The sequence below is a fragment of the Oncorhynchus keta genome, chromosome 25, assembly GCF_023373465.1.
Source record: "Oncorhynchus keta strain PuntledgeMale-10-30-2019 chromosome 25, Oket_V2, whole genome shotgun sequence".
In the NCBI taxonomy this organism is placed as follows: Eukaryota; Metazoa; Chordata; class Actinopteri; order Salmoniformes; family Salmonidae; genus Oncorhynchus; species Oncorhynchus keta.
In genome coordinates, this window is record NC_068445.1 from 11112432 (window position 1) to 11121096 (window position 8665).

Here is an 8665-nt window from a genome sequence, read left to right on the forward strand (position 1 = left end):
ATCTCTCTCCTTCATCTCTCTCTCTCTCTCTCTCTCTCTCTCTCTCTCTCTCTCTCTCTCTCTCTCTCTCTCTCTCTCTCTCTATTTCTCTCTCTATCTCTCTCTATCTCTCTCTTTCTCTAGCTCGCTCTCTCACTAGATCTCTCTCTCTAGCACTCTCTCACTTAGATCTCTCTCTCTCTCTCTTGTGCTCTCTCTCTCGCTCTCTAATTCCTATTTTGGTTGTGTATTTCAGTGGCACCGCAATGGCAGTGGAGCATTGTCTGCTACTGGCCTCTTTACTCTCTTCAATGGGCCAGCCACTTTATCCTCCAGCTCAGCAGCAGCAGCCCCTCCACTCAATTTTATGTGACATGAAAAGGCCTGCAGAGCTTTGTAATGTGAAGATCAGTTATCATCAGCCCCCCTGGAAGAAAGCTGCCTGTCTGATCATATGGGCTTTCATGCTCATGCTAAGCTCAACTTGGCCATGTAAGGATAGAATGACTATGTAATGCGACACAGCTTGTGCTCATAGAGGTGTGTGTTTCACACTTGTAAACATTACAGGATTGAAGAGGGGGAATGTAGTGTATTTTATCTCAAGAAGCTTTCAAATCCTCATGCAGGACATGCATATAAAAGTAGATTAGTTACACGTGATAATGATAAATTGACAACAACAAAAAAGACACTGCATTTACTCTGCTGTGATGCAGGGTTAGGGTATAGGTTCATATTGCATGGGGTAAGGAGATGTCTGAAGTATGTTTTTCTCAGTGGCGTGAGCAGCTATATTGAAACTATGTGGAAATAGTTCAAATCACAATAATTGAATGACAAATTCACCTCAGATTGTATCAATGGTCATCTACTCCTTCACGGAATATCTGTATCTGGCGTGGGTAGCAAGCCAGCAGGTGGGCACACTAACAGCTATCTGCTGAGAGCCTGGGGGTGTTTGTTTTCTTTAACCTAACAACAGGCCATTTACCTAGCAAGCAGTTTAGCAAGTCATTAAGATTTTACTTCATCTCTCACTCAAGCACTTACAGATGTAGGATCTTAAATTGAGCCAGTTTGCTACAGCAGCAACAGAAAATGTGGTTCATGGATATTTTGTATTCCAAAGTGGAAATTACAAACATCAGAAGGCTTTTTAAACCTCAACTACACCACTAGTTTTAAACGTTCTTCTGCAACAGGGTGATCAAAATAATATCCTACATCTGTGTATTCTCTGTCTGTTTCTTTGTTTTTTTTTTGTTTTCAGATATTTTGCCTTTACAGACATGTGTTATTTTTCAGCAGCTTTTGTACAAAAAATAAATAATAATACTCAAATGAGACAGCCTCCTAATGTATCAAAATGCTATCAATTTGTTCCTGAAATTACATTATTTATGTGTAATGATGTAAACATACAAAGATACATGAAATCAATGTTTGTTATTGTAAAAGGCCACTGCAACATTTACAAATTGATATGAAACGTAATTACCAGAAACGCACACCCACTGTAATATTACAATATATTTAAAGGTTACTGCAACTAACACTATTGGAGCACTATTGTAAGTGAAACTAACACTATTGGAGCACTATTGTAACTGCAACTAGCACTATTGGAGCACTATTGTAAGTGAAACTAACACTATTGGAGCACTATTGTAAGTGACACTAACACTATTGGAGCACTATTGTAAATGAAACTAACACTATTGGAGCACTATTGTAACTGCAACTAGCACTATTGGAGCACTATTGTAAGTGAAACTAACACTATTGGAGCACTATTGTAAGTGACACTAACACTATTGGAGCACTATTGTAACTGCAACTAGCACTATTGGAGCACTATTGTAAGTGAAACTAACACTATTGGAGCACTATTGTAAGTGACACTAACACTATTGGAGCACTATTGTAACTGCAACTAGCACTATTGGAGCACTATTGTAAGTGAAACTAACACTATTGGAGCACTATTGTCAGTGACACTAACACTATTGGAGCACTATTGTAACTGCAACTAGCACTATTGGAGCACTATTGTAAGTGAAACTAACACTATTGGAGCACTATTGTAAGTGAAACTAACACTATTGGAACACTATTGTAAGTGAAACTAACACTATTGGAGCACTATTGTAAGTGAAACTAACACTATTGGAGCACTATTGGAGCACTATTGTAAGTGAAACTAACACTATTGGAGCACTATTGGAGCACTATTGTAAGTGAAACTAACACTATTAGAACACTATTGTAACTGCAACTTGCACTATTGTAAGTGAAACTAACACTATTGGAGCACTATTGTATGTGAAACTAACACTATTGGAGCACTATTGTAACTGGAACTAGCACCATTCTAGCACTATTGGAGCACTATTGTAAGTGAAACTAACACTATTGGAACACTATTGTAAGTGAAACTAACACTATTGGAGCACTATTGTAAGTGAAACTAACACTATTGGAGCACTATTGGAGCACTATTGTAAGTGAAACTAACACTATTGGAGCACTATTGGAGCACTATTGTAAGTGAAACTAACACTATTAGAACACTATTGTAACTGCAACTTGCACTATTGTAAGTGAAACTAACACTATTGGAGCACTATTGTATGTGAAACTAACACTATTGGAGCACTATTGTAACTGGAACTAGCACCATTCTAGCACTATTGGAGCACTATTGTAAGTGACACTAACACTATTGGAGCACTATTGTAACTGGAACTAGCACTATTCTATCACTATTGGAGCACTATTGTAACTGGAACTAGCACTATTGGAGCACTATTGGAGCACTATTGTAACTGGAACTAGCACTATTGGAGCACTATTGGAACACTATTGGAACTGGAACTAGCACTATTGGAGCACTATTGTAACTGGAACTAGCACTATTCTAGCACTATTGGAGCACTATTGTAACTGCAACTAGCACTATTGGAGCACTATTGTAAGTGAAACTAACACTATTGGAACACTATTGTAAGTGAAACTAACACTATTGGAGCACTATTGTAAGTGAAACTAACACTATTGGAGCACTATTGGAGCACTATTGTAAGTGAAACTAACACTATTGGAGCACTATTGGAGCACTATTGTAAGTGAAACTAACACTATTAGAACACTATTGTAACTGCAACTTGCACTATTGTAAGTGAAACTAACACTATTGGAGCACTATTGTATGTGAAACTAACACTATTGGAGCACTATTGTAACTGGAACTAGCACCATTCTAGCACTATTGGAGCACTATTGTAAGTGAAACTAACACTATTGGAACACTATTGTAAGTGAAACTAACACTATTGGAGCACTATTGTAAGTGAAACTAACACTATTGGAGCACTATTGGAGCACTATTGTAAGTGAAACTAACACTATTGGAGCACTATTGGAGCACTATTGTAAGTGAAACTAACACTATTAGAACACTATTGTAACTGCAACTTGCACTATTGTAAGTGAAACTAACACTATTGGAGCACTATTGTATGTGAAACTAACACTATTGGAGCACTATTGTAACTGGAACTAGCACCATTCTAGCACTATTGGAGCACTATTGTAAGTGACACTAACACTATTGGAGCACTATTGTAACTGGAACTAGCACTATTCTATCACTATTGGAGCACTATTGTAACTGGAACTAGCACTATTGGAGCACTATTGGAGCACTATTGTAACTGGAACTAGCACTATTGGAGCACTATTGGAACACTATTGGAACTGGAACTAGCACTATTGGAGCACTATTGTAACTGGAACTAGCACTATTCTAGCACTATTGGAGCACTATTGTAACTGGAGCTAGCACTATTGGAGCACTATTGGAACTGCCAGGGCGGCAGGGTAGCCTAGTGGTTAGAGCGTTGGACTAGTAACCGAAAGGTTGCAAGTTCAAATTCCCGAGCTGACAAGGTACAAATCTGTCGTTCTGTCCCTGAACAGGCAGTTAACCCACTGTTCCTAGGCCATCATTGAAAATAGGAATTTGTTCTTAACTGACTTGCCTAGTTAAATAAAGGTAAACTAAAATAAATAAAACATTGGAGCACTATTGGAACTGGAACAAGCACTATTGGAACTGGAACTAGCACTATTGGAGCACTATTGGAACTGGAACTAACACTATTGGAGCACTATTGGAGCACTATTGTAACTGGAACTAGTACTATTGGAGCACTATTGGAACTGGAACTAGCACTATTGGAACTGGAACTAGCACTATTGGAGCACTATTGGAACTGGAACTAGCACTATTGGAACTGGAACTAGTACTATGGGAGCACTATTGGAACTGGAACTAGCACCATTGGAGCACTATTGGAACTGGAACTAGCACTATTGGAGCACTATTGTAACTGGAACTAGCACTATTAGAGCACTATTGGAACTGGAACTAGCACCATTGGAGCACTATTGGAACTGGAACTAGCACTATGGGAACACTATTGGAACTGGAACAAGCACTATTGGGGCACTATTGGAACTGGAACTAGCACTATTGGAGCACTATTGGAGCACTATTGGAACTGGAACTAGCACTATTGGGGCACTATTGGAACTGGAACTAGCAGTATTGGAGCACTATTGGAGCACTATTGTAACTGGAACTAGCACTATTGGAGCACTATTGTAACTGGAACTAGCACCATTGGAGCACTATTGGAACTGGAACTAGCACTATGGGAACACTATTGGAACTGGAACTAGTACTATGGGAGCACTATTGGAACTGGAACTAGCACTATGGGAGCACTATTGGAACTGGAACAAGCACTATTGGGCCACTATTGGAACTGGAACTAGCACTATTGGAGCACTATTGGAGCACTATTGTAACTGGAACTAACACTATTGTAGCACTATTGGAACTGGAACTAGCACTATTGGAGCACTATTGTAGCATTATTGGAACTGGAACTAACACTATTGTAGCACTATTGGAACACTATTGTAAGTGAAACTAGCACTATTGGAGCACTATTGGAGCACTATTGGAGCACTATTGTAACTGGAACTAGCATTATTGGAACTGAAACTAACACTATTGGAGCACTTTTGGAACTGGAACTAGCACTATTGGTGCACTATTGTTACTGAAACTGACACTATTGGAACACTATTGTAAGTGAAACTAACACTATTGGAGCACTATTGTTACTCAAACTAGGACTATCGGGGCACTATTGGAACTGGAACTAACACTATTGCTAAAAACTACTATTCAAACAAATGACAGCATGAAATGCAGAATGCATGTAAATGTTTCCTATTGTAGCAAAATTGCTAAAATTACAAGACAACCTTTGCTTAGGCTCTTTATTTGCAAGTTATAGAATGATGAAACACAGTATCATGATGTATAAAGTAAGACACTGTACCTTCAGCCAGTAGATCTCTCCAGCTCTCTCTGGTCCATGCAGACCCTCCGTTCGTCCGCTGCATATGCTTAGGTTTCAGGTGGAAAGGACAAGCCACACTCACATGCACGCATCAGACACGTGCACACACATACACGCACGCACACACACACACCCACACGCACACACGCAAATACACACACACACACAGTGGAGCAGAGCAGAGCATAATCCATTCATAGCCACTTCCAACAGTACTATAACAAGCTTATTATCCTAATACAATACAAAGTATTATGTTTCTATTGTTTTTCCAGATGAAGGAGCACTGCTTTGTGAAAAAAAGTATGTACAGATAATGAAAATTCATATTAAATATCACTAATGGTTAGGGTTGCAAAGTGAGGGTATATTACTGACAATTGTTGACATTTTCCAGTAAACGATCAGAATTTAGGAATATCTCAAGGATTTTATGTAACCTATCACAAGACATCTAGTGGACCTTTTGGGTACTTCAGATGACCACAGGTGTCTGTAATTATCTCTGGCCCTCGATGTGGCCTTATCACATGTACGATATATGAAATCATTAAATAAGATGATTTAAAAAATAAAATAATGAATGACAAAGCTGTAAAACATTATCTTAAATACAAACCATCAACTTAGTGAATACCATTGGTGTTTAATAAGAGGGTTTCAGAATGAAATATCCTTTATTGTTATTGTTTCGGCGTCAAACAGGTGGCAGTTGTGAAAAAAGTCAATAGTTGGAAGAGTTGTAGAGTTAATTAAAAAGTAATGCCATTGTTGATTAGATGCTTTTTCATTCTACTAGAAACTCATGGACAATTTTGTGAAGTTATTCAAAGATAAATGACAAAAGTTACGATAGATTGCCCTAGATTTTCTGTTAATTACCTAAATTACTGAAGATTCGGGTAACTTTGGTAAACTACTGGTAGCTTTTCAACACTACGAATGATGAACGTGATTGATTTAGTTAATATACCAAAATTCACAATTTGAAAGTACTATCAATGAACAATATGGGACACACAGTATGAAGACAAAATTGTAAATGTACTGTAATAACTCAAAAGAGTTGCCTGTGCCTGAGTGACTAAAACCAGCAGTTCTATGATCGCTTTCAATCTATAGAAGTGGATCTGTTAATGGACTGTGCATCATGGAAATTGCTGTCTGGACTTTTCTGCCTTAAATGAGGCTAATGAGAATGACTGCAAGGCAACACTAAACCAGTATTGTGCCAGTTTTTGTCATTGGAAATAATGTGCTGTCGTAGATAAGGAGAAACAGAAATGAACACTTTATAAAACAATTGATAACAACACCATTGTGTCGTGTAAGATGTTGATGAGACACATGTCCTTTGTTCACAGAAAATAAGGTGATTGTGATTTGCCTTGACTGAACCAATGAAAACTGGTTGTCAATTAAGGTTTAGGACACATCAATGTAAGAATAAACGGAGAAGCAGTTTTCTTCTTCTTATGTTAGGGAGAAAAGCAGATAGGCTAAACACTATGGTCTCATCTTCATGGAACCGAGGCCATAGTAGCACTGTTTAGCACATCCAAAGACATGGCTATTATCCGCACATAGCCTCACCTCAGTCGGCCTGTAGTAAGTCTTTGCAAATGTAAATGGACTTATTTCCCCCAATCAATTCAGCGCAATAAAATGGAAATGAAAGTACAAATAGGCCGATTTATAATCTATGCGAGGAGGGTGATTTTAATTAACCGGACAAAGACTCATTTAGTTGGCACGTGATATTGTCAGGTCTGGACATCAAACACAGAAATTCACCAAAGGAGGTGTGCAACTCCATACCTGCCTAGACGCTAAGCATTTACATTTGTTGCTGATGTGATAAAGTTGAATAAAAAGTACTATATGAAATGTAAATGGGGGGGAATGTGGTCATTGGTTAATTGTAAATATAACTCTTCTCAGAAGCCTCAATAATGCAATAATAATGTAATTGAAATGCAATGTACTAAGATGAGTCATTGATTTACTGAGACCAAATTGTCTCCAGAGCTAGGAATATGCATTCTGTGAATGAACTTCTGCAGCTCTTGCACGGTAATGTAAATGCATTTACCAACAACCACAGTAAAACAAATATTATAAGAACTTTTTTTGTCTTGTTTTTTTTAATGCATTGATGTACCTTCCCAGTGAGAGGGCTTGTTGTGAGATAATGATAATGTGAGCGATGAACGGACTTTCCTCGACATTGACAGGGTGTGGGTGTGTCGAGTGGTGTCATTCAAACCCTCAGCTCTCAGCTCTCTAATCAAGCCATGTGGAGCAGCAGGCAGACACTACTGAGCAATAACTTACCCTACAAAAAACATGCAGTACTATTACTACATAAATATATTGATTGGTACACAAACCATCAGCTTTAAATGACTTTTTATTCAAATATGTCTAACAATAAATTAATTCAAAGTATACCTACTCACTGCCATGTCTCTCGGGGCCAGATCTGCAAACTAGCTAGACGTTTTGATTTTACAGGTTTTTAACGTTTTTTTTAAGTACCAAGGGATGAAGGTCTTCAGTTGTTGCTATTATTATTGTAATGTTAAGTTTTACAGACACAGTTAAATTCAGTGTTTGTACTGAAAATCACAATAAACTGTAATATGGAACAGATCCTTGTTAAAAGCATGACATTCAAAAGAAACAGGCTATAGGTCAGGTGCAAGAATTGTGATGCACAGGACGTGCAATTATGCCTTGCTATCATTTTAGAAGACACAATGTTAACCTGGTCCCAGATCTGTTTGTGCTGTCTTGCATACTCCTTTGGTCATTGTCATGCGTGTGAAAAGGACCATAGGAGTTGGCCGAGTTGGTGAGACAGCACAAACAGATCTGGGACCAGGCTTAAACAATAGTGATTTCTGTATTCTCGAGTTCAGAAGTCAGAAAAACAGAGGGCTCAGCCAGACAATGATTGGAGTAAAAAGGAAGAGCGCAGGTACTTTGAAGATAGGACTGGCAGCTCCGTGGAGATCAGGCCAGCAGAAAGCCTGCTCCAACGTGTGACGTGTCTCAGGACTGATACCTGGAAAACCAGGAAGATTGAGGAGATTGGTACAGATGTAGTAGTGAATACATAGAATTAATGTTGTATCATGTAAATATGATCTTACCATGTTGTGTCCATTCATTCCAGGTATGCAGTGAATCACTTTTATGCTGTCCTCCAGTGTCTGTGTGGAATGGAATTGAATTGGAACATAATA